Source organism: Semicossyphus pulcher, unplaced genomic scaffold, assembly GCF_022749685.1.
Source record: "Semicossyphus pulcher isolate SPU_LCO1_2020_fin unplaced genomic scaffold, fSemPul1.0.p SCAF_16, whole genome shotgun sequence".
NCBI lineage: Eukaryota > Metazoa > Chordata > Actinopteri > Labriformes > Labridae > Semicossyphus > Semicossyphus pulcher.
Genome location: NW_027211670.1, coordinates 29,459,753 through 29,487,459, shown reverse-complemented (window position 1 = coordinate 29,487,459; position 27,707 = coordinate 29,459,753).

Sequence of the window (27,707 nt, the reverse complement as noted above, 5' to 3'; positions counted from 1 at the left end):
GATTTCATCGTTAACTGATTTCATCTTCATTTAACTGATTTCATCGTTAACTGATTTCATCGTTAACTGATTTCATCTTCATTTAACTGATTTCATCGTTAACTGATTTCATCGTTAACTGATTTCATCTTCATTTAACTGATTTCATCTTCATTTAACTGATTTCATCGTTAACTGATTTCATCGTTAACTGATTTCATTTTCATCTTCATTTAACTGATTTCATCGTTAACTGATTTCATCGTTAACTGATTTCATCTCATTTAACTGATTTCATCGTTAACTGATTTCATCGTTAATTGATTTCATCGTTAACTGATTTCATCTTCATTCTTCATTTAACTGATTTCATCGTTAACTGATTTCATCTTCATTTAACTGATTTCATCGTTAACTGATTTCATCGTTAACTGATTTCATCGTTAACTGATTTCATCTTCATTTAACTGATTTCATCGTTAACTGATTTCATCTTCATTCTTCATTTAACTGATTTCATCTTTAACTGATTTCATCGTTAACTGATTTCATCTTCATTTAACTGATTTCATCGTTAACTGATTTCATCGTTAACTGATTTCATCTTTAACTGATTTCATCTTCATTTAACTGATTTCATCGTTAACTGATTTCATCGTTAACTGATTTCATCGTTAACTGATTTCATCTTCATTTAACTGATTTCATTGTTAACTGATTTCATCGTTAACTGATTTCATCGTTAACTGATTTCATCGTTAACTGATTTCATCGTTAACTGATTTCATCTTCATTTAACTGATTTCATTGTTAACTGATTTCATCGTTAACTGATTTCATCTTCATTTAACTGATTTCATTGTTAACTGATTTCATCGTTAACTGATTTCATCTTCATTTAACTGATTTCATCGTTAACTGATTTCATCTTCATTTAACTGATTTCATCGTTAACTGATTTCATCGTTAACTGATTTCATCGTTAACTGATTTCATCTTCATTTAACTGATTTCATTTTCATTCTTCATTTAACTGATTTCATCGTTAACTGATTTCATCTTCATTTAACTGATTTCATCGTTAACTGATTTCATCGTTAACTGATTTCATCGTTAACTGATTTCATCGTTAACTGATTTCATCGTTAACTGATTTCATCTTCATTTAACTGATTTCATCGTTAACTGATTTCATCGTTAACTGATTTCATCGTTAACTGATTTCATCGTTAACTGATTTCATCTTCATTTAACTGATTTCATCGTTAACTGATTTCATCGTTAACTGATTTCATCTTCATTTAACTGATTTCATCGTTAACTGATTTCATCGTTAACTGATTTCATCGTTAACTGATTTCATCTTCATTTAACTGATTTCATTTTCATTCTTCATTTAACTGATTTCATCGTTAACTGATTTCATCTTCATTTAACTGATTTCATCGTTAACTGATTTCATCGTTAACTGATTTCATCGTTAACTGATTTCATCTTCATTTAACTGATTTCATCGTTAACTGATTTCATCGTTAACTGATTTCATCTTCATTTAACTGATTTCATCGTTAACTGATTTCATCGTTAACTGATTTCATCGTTAACTGATTTCATCTTCATTTAACTGATTTCATCGTTAACTGATTTCATCGTTAACTGATTTCATCTTTAACTGATTTCATCGTTAACTGATTTCATCTTCATTTAACTGATTTCATCGTTAACTGATTTCATCGTTAACTGATTTCATCTTTTAACTGATTTCATCGTTAACTGATTTCATCTCTTTAACTGATTTCATCGTTAACTGATTTCATCTTCATTTAACTGATTTCATCGTTAACTGATTTCATCGTTAACTGATTTCATCTTCATTTAACTGATTCCATCGTTAACTGATTTCATCGTTAACTGATTTCATCGTTAACTGATTTCATCGTTAACTGATTTCATCTTCATTTAACTGATTTCATCGTTAACTGATTTCATCGTTAACTGATTTCATCTTCATTTAACTGATTTCATCGTTAACTGATTTCATCGTTAACTGATTTCATCGTTAACTGATTTCATCTTCATTTAACTGATTTCATCGTTAACTGATTTCATCTTAACTGATTTCATCGTTAACTGATTTCATCGTTAACTGATTTCATCTTTAACTGATTTCATCGTTAACTGATTTCATCGTTAACTGATTTCATCTTTAACTGATTTCATCGTTAACTGATTTCATCTTTAACTGATTTCATCGTTAACTGATTTCATCTTCATTTAACTGATTTCATCGTTAACTGATTTCATCGTTAACTGATTTCATCTTCATTTAACTGATTCCATCGTTAACTGATTTCATCGTTAACTGATTTCATCGTTAACTGATTTCATCTTCATTTAACTGATTTCATCGTTAACTGATTTCATCGTTAACTGATTTCATCGTTAACTGATTTCATCTTCATTTACTGATTTCATCGTTAACTGATTTCATCGTTAACTGATTTCATCGTTAACTGATTTCATCTTCATTTAACTGATTTCATCGTAACTGATTTCATCGTTAACTGATTCCATCGTTAACTGATTTCATCGTTAACTGATTTCATCTTCATTTAACTGATTTCATCGTTAACTGATTTCATCTTCATTTAACTGATTTCATCGTTAACTGATTTCATCGTTAACTGATTTCATCGTTAACTGATTTCATCTTCATTTAACTGATTTCATCGTTAACTGATTTCATCGTTAACTGATTTCATCTTTTAACTGATTTCATCGTTAACTGATTTCATCTTCATTTAACTGATTTCATCGTTAACTGATTTCATCTTCATTTAATTGATTTCATCGTTAACTGATTTCATCGTTAACTGATTTCATCGTTAACTGATTTCATCTTCATTTAACTGATTTCATCGATTTCATCTTCATTTAACTGATTTCATCGTTAACTGATTCCATCGTTAACTGATTTCATCTTCATTTAACTGATTTCATCGTTAACTGATTTCATCGTTAACTGATTTCATCTTCATTTAACTGATTTCATCGTTAACTGATTTCATCGTTAACTGATTTCATCGTTAACTGATTTCATCGTTAACTGATTTCATCTTCATTTAACTGATTTCATCGTTAACTGATTTCATCGTTAACTGATTCCATCGTTAACTGATTTCATCGTTAACTGATTCCATCGTTAACTGATTTCATCTTTAACTGATTTCATCGTTAACTGATTTCATCTTCATTTAACTGATTTCATCGTTAAGTGATTTCATCGTTAACTGATTTCATCTTCATTTAACTGATTTCATTGTTAACTGATTTCATCGTTAACTGATTTCATCTTCATTTAACTGATTCCATCGTTAACTGATTTCATCGTTAACTGATTTCATCGTTAACTGATTTCATCTTTAACTGATTTCATCTTCATTTAACTGATTTCATCGTTAACTGATTTCATCGTTAACTGATTTCATCGTTAACTGATTTCATCTTCATTTAACTGATTTCATCGTTAACTGATTTCATCGTTAACTGATTCCATCGTTAACTGATTTCATCGTTAACTGATTTCATCTTCATTTAACTGATTTAATTTTCATTCTTCATTTAACTGATTTCATCGTTAACTGATATCATCTTCATTTAACTGATTTCATCGTTAACTGATTTCATCGTTAACTGATTTCATCTTTAACTGATTTCATCGTTAACTGATTTCATCTTCATTTAACTGATTTCATCGTTAACTGATTTCATCTTCATTTAATTGATTTCATCGTTAACTGATTTCATCGTTAACTGATTTCATCGTTAACTGATTTCATCTTCATTTAACTGATTTCATCGTTAACTGATTTCATCGTTAACTGATTCCATCGTTAACTGATTTCATCGTTAACTGATTTCATCTTCATTTAACTGATTTCATCGTTAACTGATTTCATCGTTAACTGATTTCATCTTTAACTGATTTCATCGTTAACTGATTTCATCTTCATTTAACTGATTTCATCGTTAACTGATTTCATCGTTAACTGATTTCATCTTTAACTGATTTCATCGTTAACTGATTTCATCTTCATTTAACTGATTTCATCGTTAACTGATTTCATCGTTAACTGATTTCATCTTCATTTAACTGATTTCATCGTTAACTGATTTCATCGTTAACTGATTCCATCTTTAACTGATTTCATCTTTAACTGATTTCATCGTTAACTGATTTCATCTTCATTTAACTGATTTCATCGTTAAGTGATTTCATCGTTAACTGATTTCATCGTTAACTGATTTCATCGTTAACTGATTTCATCTTCATTTAACTGATTTCATCTTCATTTAACTGATTTCATCGTTAACTGATTTCATCGTTAACTGATTTCATCTTCATTTAACTGATTTCATTGTTAACTGATTTCATCGTTAACTGATTTCATCTTCATTTAACTGATTTCATCGTTAACTGATTTCATCGTTAACTGATTCCATCGTTAACTGATTTCATCGTTAACTGATTTCATCTTCATTTAACTGATTTCATTTTCATTCTTCATTTAACTGATTTCATCGTTAACTGATTTCATCGTTAACTGATTTCATCTTCATTTAACTGATTTCATCGTTAACTGATTTCATCGTTAACTGATTTCATCTTTAACTGATTTCATCGTTAACTGATTTCATCTTCATTTAACTGATTTCATCGTTAACTGATTTCATCTTCATTTAATTGATTTCATCGTTAACTGATTTCATCGTTAACTGATTTCATCGTTAACTGATTTCATCGTTAACTGATTTCATCTTCATTTAACTGATTTCATCGTTAACTGATTTCATCGTTAACTGATTTCATCGTTAACTGATTTCATCTTCATTTAACTGATTTCATCGTTAACTGATTTCATCGTTAACTGATTTCATCTTCATTTAACTGATTTCATCGTTAACTGATTTCATCGTTAACTGATTTCATCTTTAACTGATTTCATCGTTAACTGATTTCATCATCATTTAACTGATTTCATCGTTAACTGATTTCATCTTTAACTGATTTCATCGTTAACTGATTTCATCTTCATTTAACTGATTTCATCGTTAACTGATTTCATCTTCATTTAATTGATTTCATCGTTAACTGATTTCATCGTTAACTGATTTCATCGTTAACTGATTTCATCTTCATTTAACTGATTTCATCGTTAACTGATTTCATCGTTAACTGATTTCATCGTTAACTGATTTCATCTTCATTTAAATGATTTCATCGTTAACTGATTTCATCGTTAACTGATTTCATCTTTAACTGATTTCATCGTTAACTGATTTCATCTTCATTTAACTGATTTCATCGTTAACTGATTTCATCGTTAACTGATTTCATCTTTAACTGATTTCATCGTTAACTGATTTCATCTTCATTTAACTGATTTCATCGTTAACTGATTTCATCGTTAACTGATTTCATCGTTAACTGATTTCATCTTCATTTAACTGATTCCATCGTTAACTGATTTCATCGTTAACTGATTTCATCGTTAACTGATTTCATCTTCATTTAACTGATTTCATCGTTAACTGATTTCATCGTTAACTGATTTCATCGTTAACTGATTTCATCTTCATTTAACTGATTTCATCGTTAACTGATTTCATCGTTAACTGATTTCATCTTTAACTGATTTCATCGTTAACTGATTTCATCTTCATTTAACTGATTTCATCGTTAACTGATTTCATCTTCATTTAACTGATTTCATCGTTAACTGATTTCATCGTTAACTGATTTCATCTTCATTTAACTGATTCCATCGTTAACTGATTTCATCGTTAACTGATTTCATCGTTAACTGATTTCATCTTCATTTAACTAATTTCATCGTTAACTGATTTCATCGTTAACTGATTTCATCTTCATTTAACTGATTTCATCGTTAACTGATTTCATCGTTAACTGATTTCATCGTTAACTGATTTCATCTTCATTTAACTGATTTCATCGTTAACTGATTTCATCGTTAACTGATTTCATCTTTAACTGATTTCATCGTTAACTGATTTCATCTTCATTTAACTGATTTCATCGTTAACTGATTTCATCGTTAACTGATTTCATCTTTAACTGATTTCATCGTTAACTGATTTCATCTTCATTTAACTGATTTCATCGTTAACTGATTTCATCTTCATTTAACTGATTTCATCGTTAACTGATTTCATCGTTAACTGATTTCATCTTCATTTAACTGATTCCATCGTTAACTGATTTCATCGTTAACTGATTTCATCGTTAACTGATTTCATCTTCATTTAACTGATTTCATCGTTAACTGATTTCATCGTTAACTGATTTCATCGTTAACTGATTTCATCTTCATTTTACTGATTTCATCGTTAACTGATTTCATCGTTAACTGATTTCATCGTTAACTGATTTCATCTTCATTTAACTGATTTCATCGTTAACTGATTTCATCGTTAACTGATTCCATCGTTAACTGATTTCATCGTTAACTGATTTCATCTTCATTTAACTGATTTCATCGTTAACTGATTTCATCTTCATTTAACTGATTTCATCGTTAACTGATTTCATCGTTAACTGATTTCATCGTTAACTGATTTCATCTTCATTTAACTGATTTCATCGTTAACTGATTTCATCGTTAACTGATTTCATCTTTAACTGATTTCATCGTTAACTGATTTCATCTTCATTTAACTGATTTCATCGTTAACTGATTTCATCTTCATTTAATTGATTTCATCGTTAACTGATTTCATCGTTAACTGATTTCATCGTTAACTGATTTCATCTTCATTTAACTGATTTCATCGTTAACTGATTCCATCGTTAACTGATTTCATCTTCATTTAACTGATTTCATCGTTAACTGATTTCATCGTTAACTGATTTCATCTTCATTTAACTGATTTCATCGTTAACTGATTTCATCGTTAACTGATTTCATCGTTAACTGATTTCATCTTCATTTAACTGATTTCATCGTTAACTGATTTCATCGTTAACTGATTCCATCGTTAACTGATTTCATCGTTAACTGATTTCATCGTTAACTGATTCCATCGTTAACTGATTTCATCTTTAACTGATTTCATCGTTAACTGATTTCATCTTCATTTAACTGATTTCATCGTTAAGTGATTTCATCGTTAACTGATTTCATCTTCATTTAACTGATTTCATTGTTAACTGATTTCATCGTTAACTGATTTCATCTTCATTTAACTGATTCCATCGTTAACTGATTTCATCGTTAACTGATTTCATCGTTAACTGATTTCATCTTTAACTGATTTCATCTTCATTTAACTGATTTCATCGTTAACTGATTTCATCGTTAACTGATTTCATCGTTAACTGATTTCATCTTCATTTAACTGATTTCATCGTTAACTGATTTCATCGTTAACTGATTCCATCGTTAACTGATTTCATCGTTAACTGATTTCATCTTCATTTAACTGATTTAATTTTCATTCTTCATTTAACTGATTTCATCGTTAACTGATTTCATCTTCATTTAACTGATTTCATCGTTAACTGATTTCATCGTTAACTGATTTCATCTTTAACTGATTTCATCGTTAACTGATTTCATCTTCATTTAACTGATTTCATCGTTAACTGATTTCATCTTCATTTAATTGATTTCATCGTTAACTGATTTCATCGTTAACTGATTTCATCGTTAACTGATTTCATCTTCATTTAACTGATTTCATCGTTAACTGATTTCATCGTTAACTGATTCCATCTTTAACTGATTCCATCGTTAACTGATTTCATCTTCATTTAACTGATTTCATCGTTAACTGATTTCATCGTTAACTGATTTCATCTTCATTTAACTGATTTCATCGTTAACTGATTTCATCGTTAACTGATTTCATCGTTAACTGATTTCATCGTTAACTGATTTCATCTTCATTTAACTGATTTCATCGTTAACTGATTTCATCGTTAACTGATTCCATCGTTAACTGATTTCATCGTTAACTGATTTCATCGTTAACTGATTCCATCGTTAACTGATTTCATCGTTAACTGATTTCATCGTTAACTGATTTCATCTTCATTTAACTGATTTCATCGTTAAGTGATTTCATCGTTAACTGATTTCATCTTCATTTAACTGATTTCATTGTTAACTGATTTCATCGTTAACTGATTTCATCTTCATTTAACTGATTCCATCGTTAACTGATTTCATCGTTAACTGATTTCATCGTTAACTGATTTCATCTTTAACTGATTTCATCTTCATTTAACTGATTTCATCGTTAACTGATTTCATCGTTAACTGATTTCATCGTTAACTGATTTCATCTTCATTTAACTGATTTCATCGTTAACTGATTTCATCGTTAACTGATTCCATCGTTAACTGATTTCATCGTTAACTGATTTCATCTTCATTTAACTGATTTAATTTTCATTCTTCATTTAACTGATTTCATCGTTAACTGATTTCATCTTCATTTAACTGATTTCATCGTTAACTGATTTCATCGTTAACTGATTTCATCTTTAACTGATTTCATCGTTAACTGATTTCATCTTCATTTAACTGATTTCATCGTTAACTGATTTCATCTTCATTTAATTGATTTCATCGTTAACTGATTTCATCGTTAACTGATTTCATCGTTAACTGATTTCATCTTCATTTAACTGATTTCATCGTTAACTGATTTCATCGTTAACTGATTCCATCGTTAACTGATTTCATCGTTAACTGATTTCATCTTCATTTAACTGATTTCATCGTTAACTGATTTCATCGTTAACTGATTTCATCTTTAACTGATTTCATCGTTAACTGATTTCATCTTCATTTAACTGATTTCATCGTTAACTGATTTCATCGTTAACTGATTTCATCTTTAACTGATTTCATCGTTAACTGATTTCATCTTCATTTAACTGATTTCATCGTTAACTGATTTCATCGTTAACTGATTTCATCTTCATTTAACTGATTTCATCGTTAACTGATTTCATCGTTAACTGATTCCATCTTTAACTGATTTCATCTTTAACTGATTTCATCGTTAACTGATTTCATCTTCATTTAACTGATTTCATCGTTAAGTGATTTCATCGTTAACTGATTTCATCGTTAACTGATTTCATCGTTAACTGATTTCATCTTCATTTAACTGATTTCATCTTCATTTAACTGATTTCATCGTTAACTGATTTCATCGTTAACTGATTTCATCTTCATTTAACTGATTTCATTGTTAACTGATTTCATCGTTAACTGATTTCATCTTCATTTAACTGATTTCATCGTTAACTGATTTCATCGTTAACTGATTCCATCGTTAACTGATTTCATCGTTAACTGATTTCATCTTCATTTAACTGATTTCATTTTCATTCTTCATTTAACTGATTTCATCGTTAACTGATTTCATCGTTAACTGATTTCATCTTCATTTAACTGATTTCATCGTTAACTGATTTCATCGTTAACTGATTTCATCTTTAACTGATTTCATCGTTAACTGATTTCATCTTCATTTAACTGATTTCATCGTTAACTGATTTCATCTTCATTTAATTGATTTCATCGTTAACTGATTTCATCGTTAACTGATTTCATCGTTAACTGATTTCATCTTCATTTAACTGATTTCATCGTTAACTGATTTCATCGTTAACTGATTTCATCGTTAACTGATTTCATCTTCATTTAACTGATTTCATCGTTAACTGATTTCATCGTTAACTGATTTCATCTTCATTTAACTGATTTCATCGTTAACTGATTTCATCGTTAACTGATTTCATCTTTAACTGATTTCATCGTTAACTGATTTCATCTTCATTTAACTGATTTCATCGTTAACTGATTTCATCTTTAACTGATTTCATCGTTAACTGATTTCATCTTCATTTAACTGATTTCATCGTTAACTGATTTCATCTTCATTTAATTGATTTCATCGTTAACTGATTTCATCGTTAACTGATTTCATCGTTAACTGATTTCATCTTCATTTAACTGATTTCATCGTTAACTGATTTCATCGTTAACTGATTTCATCGTTAACTGATTTCATCTTCATTTAAATGATTTCATCGTTAACTGATTTCATCGTTAACTGATTTCATCTTTAACTGATTTCATCGTTAACTGATTTCATCTTCATTTAACTGATTTCATCGTTAACTGATTTCATCGTTAACTGATTTCATCTTTAACTGATTTCATCGTTAACTGATTTCATCTTCATTTAACTGATTTCATCGTTAACTGATTTCATCGTTAACTGATTTCATCGTTAACTGATTTCATCTTCATTTAACTGATTCCATCGTTAACTGATTTCATCGTTAACTGATTTCATCGTTAACTGATTTCATCTTCATTTAACTGATTTCATCGTTAACTGATTTCATCGTTAACTGATTTCATCTTTAACTGATTTCATCGTTAACTGATTTCATCTTCATTTAACTGATTTCATCGTTAACTGATTTCATCGTTAACTGATTTCATCGTTAACTGATTTCATCTTCATTTAACTGATTTCATCGTTAACTGATTTCATCGTTAACTGATTCCATCGTTAACTGATTTCATCGTTAACTGATTTCATCGTTAACTGATTTCATCTTCATTTAACTGATTTCATCGTTAACTGATTTCATCGTTAACTGATTTCATCGTTAACTGATTTCATCTTTAACTGATTTCATCGTTAACTGATTTCATCTTCATTTAACTGATTTCATCGTTAACTGATTTCATCTTTAACTGATTTCATCGTTAACTGATTTCATCTTCATTTAACTGATTTCATCGTTAACTGATTTCATCTTCATTTAATTGATTTCATCGTTAACTGATTTCATCGTTAACTGATTTCATCGTTAACTGATTTCATCTTCATTTAACTGATTTCATCGTTAACTGATTTCATCGTTAACTGATTTCATCGTTAACTGATTTCATCTTCATTTAAATGATTTCATCGTTAACTGATTTCATCGTTAACTGATTTCATCTTTAACTGATTTCATCGTTAACTGATTTCATCTTCATTTAACTGATTTCATCGTTAACTGATTTCATCGTTAACTGATTTCATCTTTAACTGATTTCATCGTTAACTGATTTCATCTTCATTTAACTGATTTCATCGTTAACTGATTTCATCGTTAACTGATTTCATCGTTAACTGATTTCATCTTCATTTAACTGATTCCATCGTTAACTGATTTCATCGTTAACTGATTTCATCGTTAACTGATTTCATCTTCATTTAACTGATTTCATCGTTAACTGATTTCATCGTTAACTGATTTCATCTTTAACTGATTTCATCGTTAACTGATTTCATCTTCATTTAACTGATTTCATCGTTAACTGATTTCATCGTTAACTGATTTCATCTTCATTTAACTGATTTCATCGTTAACTGATTTCATCGTTAACTGATTTCATCGTTAACTGATTCCATCGTTAACTGATTTCATCGTTAACTGATTTCATCGTTAACTGATTTCATCTTCATTTAACTGATTTCATCGTTAACTGATTTCATCTTCATTTAACTGATTTCATCGTTAACTGATTTCATCGTTAACTGATTTCATCGTTAACTGATTTCATCTTCATTTAACTGATTTCATTTTCATTCTTCATTTAACTGATTTCATCGTTAACTGATTTCATCTTCATTTAATTGATTTCATCGTTAACTGATTTCATCGTTAACTGATTTCATCGTTAACTGATTTCATCTTCATTTAACTGATTTCATCGTTAACTGATTTCATCGTTAACTGATTTCATCTTCATTTAACTGATTTCATCGTTAACTGATTTCATCGTTAACTGATTTCATCGTTAACTGATTTCATCTTCATTTAACTGATTTCATCGTTAACTGATTTCATCGTTAACTGATTTCATCTTTAACTGATTTCATCGTTAACTGATTTCATCTTCATTTAACTGATTTCATCGTTAATTGATTTCATCTTCATTTAACTGATTTCATCTTTAACTGATTTCATCGTTAACTGATTTCATCTTCATTTAACTGATTTCATTTTCATTCTTCATTTAACTGATTTCATTGTTAACTGATTTCATCTTCATTTAACTGATTTCATTGTTAACTGATTTCATCGTTAACTGATTTCATCTTCATTTAACTGATTTCATCGTTAACTGATTTCATCGTTAACTGATTTCATCTTTAACTGATTTCATCGTTAACTGATTTCATCTTCATTTAACTGATTTCATCTTTAACTGATTTCATCGTTAACTGATTTCATCTTCATTTAACTGATTTCATCGTTAACTGATTTCATCTTCATTTAACTGATTTCATCTTTAACTGATTTCATCGTTAACTGATTTCATCTTCATTTAACTGATTTCATCGTTAACTGATTTCATCTTCATTTAACTGATATCATCTTTAACTGATTTCATCGTTAACTGATTTCATCTTCATTTAACTGATTTCATCTTTAACTGATTTCATCGTTAACTGATTTCATCGTCATTTAACTTATTTCATTTTCATTCTTCATTTAACTGATTTCATCTTTAACTGATTTCATCTTCATTTAACTGATTTCATTTTCATTCTTCATTTAACTGATTTCATCGTTAACTGATTTCATCTTCATTTAATTGATTTCATCGTTAACTGATTTCATCGTTAACTGATTTCATCGTTAACTGATTTCATCGTTAACTGATTTCATCTTCATTTAACTGATTTCATCGTTAACTGATTTCATCGTTAACTGATTTCATCTTCATTTAACTGATTTCATCGTTAACTGATTTCATCGTTAACTGATTTCATCTTCATTTAACTGATTTCATTTTCATTCTTCATTTAACTGATTTCATCGTTAACTGATTTCATCTTCATTTAATTGATTTCATCGTTAACTGATTTCATCGTTAACTGATTTCATCGTTAACTGATTTCATCGTTAACTGATTTCATCTTCATTTAACTGATTTCATCGTTAACTGATTTCATCGTTAACTGATTTCATCTTCATTTAACTGATTTCATCGTTAACTGATTTCATCGTTAACTGATTTCATCGTTAACTGATTTCATCTTCATTTAACTGATTTCATCGTTAACTGATTTCATCGTTAACTGATTTCATCTTTAACTGATTTCATCGTTAACTGATTTCATCTTCATTTAACTGATTTCATCGTTAACTGATTTCATCTTTAACTGATTTCATCGTTAACTGATTTCATCTTCATTTAACTGATTTCATCGTTAACTGATTTCATCTTCATTTAACTGATTTCATCGTTAACTGATTTCATCGTTAACTGATTTCATCTTCATTTAACTGATTCCATCGTTAACTGATTTCATCGTTAACTGATTTCATCGTTAACTGATTTCATCGTTAACTGATTTCATCTTCATTTAACTGATTTCATCGTTAACTGATTTCATCGTTAACTGATTTCATCTTCATTTAACTGATTTCATCGTTAACTGATTTCATCGTTAACTGATTTCATCGTTAACTGATTTCATCTTCATTTAACTGATTTCATCGTTAACTGATTTCATCGTTAACTGATTTCATCTTTAACTGATTTCATCGTTAACTGATTTCATCTTCATTTAACTGATTTCATCGTTAACTGATTTCATCGTTAACTGATTTCATCTTTAACTGATTTCATCGTTAACTGATTTCATCTTCATTTAACTGATTTCATCGTTAACTGATTTCATCTTCATTTAACTGATTTCATCGTTAACTGATTTCATCGTTAACTGATTTCATCTTCATTTAACTGATTCCATCGTTAACTGATTTCATCGTTAACTGATTTCATCGTTAACTGATTTCATCTTCATTTAACTGATTTCATCGTTAACTGATTTCATCGTTAACTGATTTCATCGTTAACTGATTTCATCTTCATTTTACTGATTTCATCGTTAACTGATTTCATCGTTAACTGATTTCATCGTTAACTGATTTCATCTTCATTTAACTGATTTCATCGTTAACTGATTTCATCGTTAACTGATTCCATCGTTAACTGATTTCATCGTTAACTGATTTCATCTTCATTTAACTGATTTCATCGTTAACTGATTTCATCTTCATTTAACTGATTTCATCGTTAACTGATTTCATCGTTAACTGATTTCATCGTTAACTGATTTCATCTTCATTTAACTGATTTCATCGTTAACTGATTTCATCGTTAACTGATTTCATCTTTAACTGATTTCATCGTTAACTGATTTCATCTTCATTTAACTGATTTCATCGTTAACTGATTTCATCTTCATTTAATTGATTTCATCGTTAACTGATTTCATCGTTAACTGATTTCATCGTTAACTGATTTCATCTTCATTTAACTGATTTCATCGTTAACTGATTCCATCGTTAACTGATTTCATCTTCATTTAACTGATTTCATCGTTAACTGATTTCATCGTTAACTGATTTCATCTTCATTTAACTGATTTCATCGTTAACTGATTTCATCGTTAACTGATTTCATCGTTAACTGATTTCATCTTCATTTAACTGATTTCATCGTTAACTGATTTCATCGTTAACTGATTCCATCGTTAACTGATTTCATCGTTAACTGATTTCATCGTTAACTGATTCCATCGTTAACTGATTTCATCTTTAACTGATTTCATCGTTAACTGATTTCATCTTCATTTAACTGATTTCATCGTTAAGTGATTTCATCGTTAACTGATTTCATCTTCATTTAACTGATTTCATTGTTAACTGATTTCATCGTTAACTGATTTCATCTTCATTTAACTGATTCCATCGTTAACTGATTTCATCGTTAACTGATTTCATCGTTAACTGATTTCATCTTTAACTGATTTCATCTTCATTTAACTGATTTCATCGTTAACTGATTTCATCGTTAACTGATTTCATCGTTAACTGATTTCATCTTCATTTAACTGATTTCATCGTTAACTGATTTCATCGTTAACTGATTCCATCGTTAACTGATTTCATCGTTAACTGATTTCATCTTCATTTAACTGATTTAATTTTCATTCTTCATTTAACTGATTTCATCGTTAACTGATTTCATCTTCATTTAACTGATTTCATCGTTAACTGATTTCATCGTTAACTGATTTCATCTTTAACTGATTTCATCGTTAACTGATTTCATCTTCATTTAACTGATTTCATCGTTAACTGATTTCATCTTCATTTAATTGATTTCATCGTTAACTGATTTCATCGTTAACTGATTTCATCGTTAACTGATTTCATCTTCATTTAACTGATTTCATCGTTAACTGATTTCATCGTTAACTGATTCCATCGTTAACTGATTTCATCGTTAACTGATTTCATCTTCATTTAACTGATTTCATCGTTAACTGATTTCATCGTTAACTGATTTCATCTTTAACTGATTTCATCGTTAACTGATTTCATCTTCATTTAACTGATTTCATCGTTAACTGATTTCATCGTTAACTGATTTCATCTTTAACTGATTTCATCGTTAACTGATTTCATCTTCATTTAACTGATTTCATCGTTAACTGATTTCATCGTTAACTGATTTCATCTTCATTTAACTGATTTCATCGTTAACTGATTTCATCGTTAACTGATTCCATCTTTAACTGATTTCATCTTTAACTGATTTCATCGTTAACTGATTTCATCTTCATTTAACTGATTTCATCGTTAAGTGATTTCATCGTTAACTGATTTCATCGTTAACTGATTTCATCGTTAACTGATTTCATCTTCATTTAACTGATTTCATCTTCATTTAACTGATTTCATCGTTAACTGATTTCATCGTTAACTGATTTCATCGTTAACTGATTTCATCTTCATTTAACTGATTTCATTGTTAACTGATTTCATCGTTAACTGATTTCATCTTCATTTAACTGATTTCATCGTTAACTGATTTCATCGTTAACTGATTCCATCGTTAACTGATTTCATCGTTAACTGATTTCATCTTCATTTAACTGATTTCATTTTCATTCTTCATTTAACTGATTTCATCGTTAACTGATTTCATCGTTAACTGATTTCATCTTCATTTAACTGATTTCATCGTTAATTGATTTCATCGTTAACTGATTTCATCGTTAACTGATTTCATCTTCATTTAACTGATTTCATCGTTAACTGATTTCATCGTTAACTGATTTCATCTTTAACTGATTTCATCTTCATTTAACTGATTTCATCGTTAACTGATTTCATCGTTAACTGATTTCATCGTTAACTGATTTCATCTTCATTTAACTGATTTCATCTTCATTTAACTGATTTCATCGTTAACTGATTTCATCGTTAACTGATTTCATCTTCATTTAATTGATTTCATCGTTAACTGATTTCATCGTTAACTGATTTCATCGTTAACTGATTTCATCTTCATTTAACTGATTTCATCGTTAACTGATTTCATCGTTAACTGATTTCATCGTTAACTGATTTCATCTTCATTTAACTGATTTCATCGTTAACTGATTTCATCGTTAACTGATTTCATCTTCATTTAACTGATTTCATCGTTAACTGATTTCATCGTTAATTGATTTCATCGTTAACTGATTTCATTTTCATTCTTCATTTAACTGATTTCATCGTTAACTGATTTCATCGTTAACTGATTTCATCTTCATTTAACTGATTTCATCGTTAACTGATTTCATCTTCATTCTTCATTTAACTGATTTCATCTTTAACTGATTTCATCGTTAACTGATTTCATCTTCATTTAACTGATTTCATCGTTAATTGATTTCATCGTTAACTGATTTCATCGTTAACTGATTTCATCTTCATTTAACTGATTTCATCGTTAACTGATTTCATCGTTAACTGATTTCATCTTTAACTGATTTCATCTTCATTTAACTGATTTCATCGTTAACTGATTTCATCGTTAACTGATTTCATCGTTAACTGATTTCATCGTTAACTGATTTCATCTTCATTTAACTGATTTCATTGTTAACTGATTTCATCGTTAACTGATTTCATCTTCATTTAACTGATTTCATCGTTAACTGATTTCATCGTTAACTGATTTCATCGTTAACTGATTTCATCTTCATTTAACTGATTTCATTTTCATTCTTCATTTAACTGATTTCATCGTTAACTGATTTCATCTTCATTTAACTGATTTCATCGTTAACTGATTTCATCGTTAACTGATTTCATCGTTAACTGATTTCATCTTTAACTGATTTCATCGTTAACTGATTTCATCTTCATTTAACTGATTTCATCGTTAACTGATTTCATCTTCATTTAATTGATTTCATCGTTAACTGATTTCATCGTTAACTGATTTCATCGTTAACTGATTTCATCTTCATTTAACTGATTTCATCTTCATTTAACTGATTTCATCGTTAACTGATTTCATCGTTAACTGATTTCATCTTCATTTAACTGATTTCATTTTCATTCTTCATTTAACTGATTTCATCGTTAACTGATTTCATCTTCATTTAATTGATTTCATCGTTAACTGATTTCATCGTTAACTGATTTCATCGTTAACTGATTTCATCTTCATTTAACTGATTTCATCGTTAACTGATTTCATCGTTAACTGATTTCATCTTCATTTAACTGATTTCATCGTTAACTGATTTCATCGTTAATTGATTTCATCGTTAACTGATTTCATTTTCATTCTTCATTTAACTGATTTCATCGTTAACTGATTTCATCGTTAACTGATTTCATCTTCATTTAACTGATTTCATCGTTAACTGATTTCATCGTTAATTGATTTCATCGTTAACTGATTTCATCTTCATTCTTCATTTAACTGATTTCATCGTTAACTGATTTCATCTTCATTTAACTGATTTCATCTTCATTTAACTGATTTCATCGTTAACTGATTTCATCGTTAACTGATTTCATCTTCATTTAACTGATTTCATCTTCATTTAACTGATTTCATCGTTAACTGATTTCATCGTTAACTGATTTCATCTTCATTTAATTGATTTCATCGTTAACTGATTTCATCGTTAACTGATTTCATCGTTAACTGATTTCATCTTCATTTAACTGATTTCATCGTTAACTGATTTCATCGTTAACTGATTTCATCGTTAACTGATTTCATCGTTAACTGATTTCATCTTCATTTAACTGATTTCATCGTTAACTGATTTCATCGTTAACTGATTTCATCTTCATTTAACTGATTTCATCGTTAACTGATTTCATCGTTAATTGATTTCATCGTTAACTGATTTCATTTTCATTCTTCATTTAACTGATTTCATCGTTAACTGATTTCATCGTTAACTGATTTCATCTTCATTTAACTGATTTCATCGTTAACTGATTTCATCGTTAATTGATTTCATCGTTAACTGATTTCATCTTCATTCTTCATTTAACTGATTTCATCGTTAACTGATTTCATCTTCATTTAACTGATTTCATCGTTAACTGATTTCATCGTTAACTGATTTCATCGTTAACTGATTTCATCTTCATTTAACTGATTTCATCGTTAACTGATTTCATCGTTAACTGATTTCATCGTTAACTGATTTCATCTTCATTTAACTGATTTCATTGTTAACTGATTTCATTGTTAACTGATTTCATCGTTAACTGATTTCATCTTCATTTAACTGATTTCATCGTTAACTGATTTCATCGTTAACTGATTTCATCGTTAACTGATTTCATCTTCATTTAACTGATTTCATTTTCATTCTTCATTTAACTGATTTCATCGTTAACTGATTTCATCTTCATTTAACTGATTTCATCGTTAACTGATTTCATCGTTAACTGATTTCATCGTTAACTGATTTCATCTTTAACTGATTTCATCGTTAACTGATTTCATCTTCATTTAACTGATTTCATCGTTAACTGATTTCATCTTCATTTAATTGATTTCATCGTTAACTGATTTCATCGTTAACTGATTTCATCGTTAACTGATTTCATCTTCATTTAACTGATTTCATCGTTAACTGATTTCATCGTTAACTGATTTCATCTTCATTTAACTGATTTCATCGTTAACTGATTTCATCGTTAACTGATTTCATCTTCATTTAACTGATTTCATTTTCATTCTTCATTTAACTGATTTCATCGTTAACTGATTTCATCTTCATTTAATTGATTTCATCGTTAACTGATTTCATCGTTAACTGATTTCATCGTTAACTGATTTCATCTTCATTTAACTGATTTCATCGTTAACTGATTTCATCGTTAACTGATTTCATCTTCATTTAACTGATTTCATCGTTAACTGATTTCATCGTTAATTGATTTCATCGTTAACTGATTTCATTTTCATTCTTCATTTAACTGATTTCATCGTTAACTGATTTCATCGTTAACTGATTTCATCTTCATTTAACTGATTTCATCGTTAACTGATTTCATCGTTAACTGATTTCATCGTTAACTGATTTCATCTTCATTTAACTGATTTCATCGTTAACTGATTTCATCTTCATTCTTCATTTAACTGATTTCATCTTTAACTGATTTCATCGTTAACTGATTTCATCTTCATTTAACTGATTTCATCGTTAATTGATTTCATCGTTAACTGATTTCATCGTTAACTGATTTCATCTTCATTTAACTGATTTCATCGTTAACTGATTTCATCGTTAACTGATTTCATCTTTAACTGATTTCATCTTCATTTAACTGATTTCATCGTTAACTGATTTCATCGTTAACTGATTTCATCGTTAACTGATTTCATCGTTAACTGATTTCATCTTCATTTAACTGATTTCATTGTTAACTGATTTCATCGTTAACTGATTTCATCTTCATTTAACTGATTTCATCGTTAACTGATTTCATCGTTAACTGATTTCATCTTCATTTAACTGATTTCATTTTCATTCTTCATTTAACTGATTTCATCGTTAACTGATTTCATCTTCATTTAACTGATTTCATCGTTAACTGATTTCATCGTTAACTGATTTCATCTTTAACTGATTTCATCGTTAACTGATTTCATCTTCATTTAACTGATTTCATCGTTAACTGATTTCATCTTCATTTAATTGATTTCATCGTTAACTGATTTCATCGTTAACTGATTTCATCGTTAACTGATTTCATCTTCATTTAACTGATTTCATCTTCATTTAACTGATTTCATCGTTAACTGATTTCATCGTTAACTGATTTCATCTTCATTTAACTGATTTCATTTTCATTCTTCATTTAACTGATTTCATCGTTAACTGATTTCATCTTCATTTAATTGATTTCATCGTTAACTGATTTCATCGTTAACTGATTTCATCGTTAACTGATTTCATCTTCATTTAACTGATTTCATCGTTAACTGATTTCATCGTTAACTGATTTCATCTTCATTTAACTGATTTCATCGTTAACTGATTTCATCGTTAATTGATTTCATCGTTAACTGATTTCATTTTCATTCTTCATTTAACTGATTTCATCGTTAACTGATTTCATCGTTAACTGATTTCATCTTCATTTAACTGATTTCATCGTTAACTGATTTCATCGTTAATTGATTTCATCGTTAACTGATTTCATCTTCATTCTTCATTTAACTGATTTCATCGTTAACTGATTTCATCTTCATTTAACTGATTTCATCTTCATTTAACTGATTTCATCGTTAACTGATTTCATCGTTAACTGATTTCATCTTCATTTAACTGATTTCATCTTCATTTAACTGATTTCATCGTTAACTGATTTCATCGTTAACTGATTTCATCTTCATTTAATTGATTTCATCGTTAACTGATTTCATCGTTAACTGATTTCATCGTTAACTGATTTCATCTTCATTTAACTGATTTCATCGTTAACTGATTTCATCGTTAACTGATTTCATCGTTAACTGATTTCATCTTCATTTAACTGATTTCATCGTTAACTGATTTCATCGTTAACTGATTTCATCTTCATTTAACTGATTTCATCGTTAACTGATTTCATCGTTAATTGATTTCATCGTTAACTGATTTCATTTTCATTCTTCATTTAACTGATTTCATCGTTAACTGATTTCATCGTTAACTGATTTCATCTTCATTTAACTGATTTCATCGTTAACTGATTTCATCGTTAATTGATTTCATCGTTAACTGATTTCATCTTCATTCTTCATTTAACTGATTTCATCGTTAACTGATTTCATCTTCATTTAACTGATTTCATCGTTAACTGATTTCATCGTTAACTGATTTCATCGTTAACTGATTTCATCTTCATTTAACTGATTTCATCGTTAACTGATTTCATCGTTAACTGATTTCATCGTTAACTGATTTCATCTTCATTTAACTGATTTCATTGTTAACTGATTTCATTGTTAACTGATTTCATCGTTAACTGATTTCATCTTCATTTAACTGATTTCATCGTTAACTGATTTCATCGTTAACTGATTTCATCGTTAACTGATTTCATCTTCATTTAACTGATTTCATTTTCATTCTTCATTTAACTGATTTCATCGTTAACTGATTTCATCTTCATTTAACTGATTTCATCGTTAACTGATTTCATCGTTAACTGATTTCATCGTTAACTGATTTCATCTTTAACTGATTTCATCGTTAACTGATTTCATCTTCATTTAACTGATTTCATCGTTAACTGATTTCATCTTCATTTAATTGATTTCATCGTTAACTGATTTCATCGTTAACTGATTTCATCGTTAACTGATTTCATCTTCATTTAACTGATTTCATCGTTAACTGATTTCATCGTTAACTGATTTCATCTTCATTTAACTGATTTCATCGTTAACTGATTTCATCGTTAACTGATTTCATCTTCATTTAACTGATTTCATTTTCATTCTTCATTTAACTGATTTCATCGTTAACTGATTTCATCTTCATTTAATTGATTTCATCGTTAACTGATTTCATCGTTAACTGATTTCATCGTTAACTGATTTCATCTTCATTTAACTGATTTCATCGTTAACTGATTTCATCGTTAACTGATTTCATCTTCATTTAACTGATTTCATCGTTAACTGATTTCATCGTTAATTGATTTCATCGTTAACTGATTTCATTTTCATTCTTCATTTAACTGATTTCATCGTTAACTGATTTCATCGTTAACTGATTTCATCTTCATTTAACTGATTTCATCGTTAACTGATTTCATCGTTAATTGATTTCATCGTTAACTGATTTCATCTTCATTCTTCATTTAACTGATTTCATCGTTAACTGATTTCATCTTCATTTAACTGATTTCATCTTCATTTAACTGATTTCATCGTTAACTGATTTCATCGTTAACTGATTTCATCTTCATTTAACTGATTTCATCGTTAACTGATTTCATCGTTAACTGATTTCATCGTTAACTGATTTCATCTTCATTTAACTGATTTCATCGTTAACTGATTTCATCGTTAACTGATTTCATCGTTAACTGATTTCATCTTTAACTGATTTCATCGTTAACTGATTTCATCTTCATTTAACTGATTTCATCGTTAACTGATTTCATCTTCATTTAATTGATTTCATCGTTAACTGATTTCATCGTTAACTGATTTCATCGTTAACTGATTTCATCTTCATTTAACTGATTTCATCGTTAACTGATTTCATCGTTAACTGATTTCATCTTCATTTAACTGATTTCATTTTCATTCTTCATTTAACTGATTTCATCGTTAACTGATTTCATCTTCATTTAATTGATTTCATCGTTAACTGATTTCATCGTTAACTGATTTCATCGTTAACTGATTTCATCTTCATTTAACTGATTTCATCGTTAACTGATTTCATCGTTAACTGATTTCATCGTTAACTGATTTCATCTTCATTTAACTGATTTCATCGTTAACTGATTTCATCGTTAATTGATTTCATCGTTAACTGATTTCATTTTCATTCTTCATTTAACTGATTTCATCGTTAACTGATTTCATCGTTAACTGATTTCATCTTCATTTAACTGATTTCATCGTTAACTGATTTCATCGTTAATTGATTTCATCGTTAACTGATTTCATCTTCATTCTTCATTTAACTGATTTCATCGTTAACTGATTTCATCTTCATTTAACTGATTTCATCGTTAACTGATTTCATCGTTAACTGATTTCATCGTTAACTGATTTCATCTTCATTTAACTGATTTCATCGTTAACTGATTTCATCTTCATTCTTCATTTAACTGATTTCATCTTTAACTGATTTCATCGTTAACTGATTTCATCTTCATTTAACTGATTTCATCGTTAATTGATTTCATCGTTAACTGATTTCATCGTTAACTGATTTCATCTTCATTTAACTGATTTCATCGTTAACTGATTTCATCGTTAACTGATTTCATCTTTAACTGATTTCATCTTCATTTAACTGATTTCATCGTTAACTGATTTCATCGTTAACTGATTTCATCTTCATTTAACTGATTTCATCGTTAACTGATTTCATCGTTAACTGATTTCATCTTTAACTGATTTCATCTTCATTTAACTGATTTCATCGTTAACTGATTTCATCGTTAACTGATTTCATCGTTAACTGATTTCATCTTCATTTAACTGATTTCATCGTTAACTGATTTCATCGTTAATTGATTTCATCGTTAACTGATTTCATTTTCATTCTTCATTTAACTGATTTCATCGTTAACTGATTTCATCGTTAACTGATTTCATCTTCATTTAACTGATTTCATCGTTAACTGATTTCATCGTTAATTGATTTCATCGTTAACTGATTTCATCTTCATTCTTCATTTAACTGATTTCATCGTTAACTGATTTCATCTTCATTTAACTGATTTCATCTTCATTTAACTGATTTCATCGTTAACTGATTTCATCGTTAACTGATTTCATCTTCATTTAACTGATTTCATCGTTAACTGATTTCATCGTTAACTGATTTCATCGTTAACTGATTTCATCTTCATTTAACTGATTTCATCGTTAACTGATTTCATCGTTAACTGATTTCATCGTTAACTGATTTCATCTTTAACTGATTTCATCGTTAACTGATTTCATCTTCATTTAACTGATTTCATCGTTAACTGATTTCATCTTCATTTAATTGATTTCATCGTTAACTGATTTCATCGTTAACTGATTTCATCGTTAACTGATTTCATCTTCATTTAACTGATTTCATCGTTAACTGATTTCATCGTTAACTGATTTCATCTTCATTTAACTGATTTCATTTTCATTCTTCATTTAACTGATTTCATCGTTAACTGATTTCATCTTCATTTAACTGATTTCATCTTCATTTAACTGATTTCATCGTTAACTGATTTCATCGTTAACTGATTTCATCTTCATTTAACTGATTTCATCTTCATTTAACTGATTTCATCGTTAACTGATTTCATCGTTAACTGATTTCATCTTCATTTAATTGATTTCATCGTTAACTGATTTCATCGTTAACTGATTTCATCGTTAACTGATTTCATCTTCATTTAACTGATTTCATCTTCATTTAACTGATTTCATCGTTAACTGATTTCATCGTTAATTGATTTCATCGTTAACTGATTTCATTTTCATTCTTCATTTAACTGATTTCATCGTTAACTGATTTCATCGTTAACTGATTTCATCTTCATTTAACTGATTTCATCGTTAACTGATTTCATCGTTAATTGATTTCATCGTTAACTGATTTCATCTTCATTCTTCATTTAACTGATTTCATCGTTAACTGATTTCATCTTCATTTAACTGATTTCATCTTCATTTAACTGATTTCATCGTTAACTGATTTCATCGTTAACTGATTTCATCTTCATTTAACTGATTTCATCGTTAACTGATTTCATCGTTAACTGATTTCATCGTTAACTGATTTCATCTTCATTTAACTGATTTCATCGTTAACTGATTTCATCGTTAACTGATTTCATCGTTAACTGATTTCATCTTTAACTGATTTCATCGTTAACTGATTTCATCTTCATTTAACTGATTTCATCGTTAACTGATTTCATCTTCATTTAATTGATTTCATCGTTAACTGATTTCATCGTTAACTGATTTCATCGTTAACTGATTTCATCTTCATTTAACTGATTTCATCGTTAACTGATTTCATCGTTAACTGATTTCATCTTCATTTAACTGATTTCATTTTCATTCTTCATTTAACTGATTTCATCGTTAACTGATTTCATCTTCATTTAACTGATTTCATCTTCATTTAACTGATTTCATCGTTAACTGATTTCATCGTTAACTGATTTCATCTTCATTTAACTGATTTCATCTTCATTTAACTGATTTCATCGTTAACTGATTTCATCGTTAACTGATTTCATCTTCATTTAATTGATTTCATCGTTAACTGATTTCATCGTTAACTGATTTCATCGTTAACTGATTTCATCTTCATTTAACTGATTTCATCGTTAACTGATTTCATCGTTAACTGATTTCATCTTCATTTAATTGATTTCATCGTTAACTGATTTCATCGTTAACTGATTTCATCGTTAACTGATTTCATCGTTAACTGATTTCATCTTCATTTAACTGATTTCATCGTTAACTGATTTCATCGTTAACTGATTTCATCTTCATTTAACTGATTTCATTTTCATTCTTCATTTAACTGATTTCATCGTTAACTGATTTCATCTTCATTTAATTGATTTCATCGTTAACTGATTTCATCGTTAACTGATTTCATCGTTAACTGATTTCATCTTCATTTAACTGATTTCATCGTTAACTGATTTCATCGTTAACTGATTTCATCTTCATTTAACTGATTTCATCGTTAACTGATTTCATCGTTAATTGATTTCATCGTTAACTGATTTCATTTTCATTCTTCATTTAACTGATTTCATCGTTAACTGATTTCATCGTTAACTGATTTCATCTTCATTTAACTGATTTCATCGTTAACTGATTTCATCGTTAATTGATTTCATCGTTAACTGATTTCATCTTCATTCTTCATTTAACTGATTTCATCGTTAACTGATTTCATCTTCATTTAACTGATTTCATCTTCATTTAACTGATTTCATCGTTAACTGATTTCATCGTTAACTGATTTCATCTTCATTTAACTGATTTCATCGTTAACTGATTTCATCGTTAACTGATTTCATCGTTAACTGATTTCATCTTCATTTAACTGATTTCATCGTTAACTGATTTCATCGTTAACTGATTTCATCGTTAACTGATTTCATCTTTAACTGATTTCATCGTTAACTGATTTCATCTTCATTTAACTGATTTCATCGTTAACTGATTTCATCTTCATTTAATTGATTTCATCGTTAACTGATTTCATCGTTAACTGATTTCATCGTTAACTGATTTCATCTTCATTTAACTGATTTCATCGTTAACTGATTTCATCGTTAACTGATTTCATCTTCATTTAACTGATTTCATTTTCATTCTTCATTTAACTGATTTCATCGTTAACTGATTTCATCTTCATTTAATTGATTTCATCGTTAACTGATTTCATCGTTAACTGATTTCATCGTTAACTGATTTCATCTTCATTTAACTGATTTCATCGTTAACTGATTTCATCGTTAACTGATTTCATCGTTAACTGATTTCATCTTCATTTAACTGATTTCATCGTTAACTGATTTCATCGTTAATTGATTTCATCGTTAACTGATTTCATTTTCATTCTTCATTTAACTGATTTCATCGTTAACTGATTTCATCGTTAACTGATTTCATCTTCATTTAACTGATTTCATCGTTAACTGATTTCATCGTTAATTGATTTCATCGTTAACTGATTTCATCTTCATTCTTCATTTAACTGATTTCATCGTTAACTGATTTCATCTTCATTTAATTGATTTCATCGTTAACTGATTTCATCGTTAACTGATTTCATCGTTAACTGATTTCATCTTCATTTAACTGATTTCATCGTTAACTGATTTCATCGTTAACTGATTTCATCTTCATTTAACTGATTTCATTTTCATTCTTCATTTAACTGATTTCATCGTTAACTGATTTCATCTTCATTTAACTGATTTCATCTTCATTTAACTGATTTCATCGTTAACTGATTTCATCGTTAACTGATTTCATCTTCATTTAACTGATTTCATCTTCATTTAACTGATTTCATCGTTAACTGATTTCATCGTTAACTGATTTCATCTTCATTTAATTGATTTCATCGTTAACTGATTTCATCGTTAACTGATTTCATCGTTAACTGATTTCATCTTCATTTAACTGATTTCATCGTTAACTGATTTCATCGTTAACTGATTTCATCGTTAACTGATTTCATCTTCATTTAACTGATTTCATCGTTAACTGATTTCATCGTTAACTGATTTCATCTTCATTTAACTGATTTCATCGTTAACTGATTTCATCGTTAATTGATTTCATCGTTAACTGATTTCATTTTCATTCTTCATTTAACTGATTTCATCGTTAACTGATTTCATCGTTAACTGATTTCATCTTCATTTAACTGATTTCATCGTTAACTGATTTCATCGTTAATTGATTTCATCGTTAACTGATTTCATCTTCATTCTTCATTTAACTGATTTCATCGTTAACTGATTTCATCTTCATTTAACTGATTTCATCGTTAACTGATTTCATCGTTAACTGATTTCATCTTCA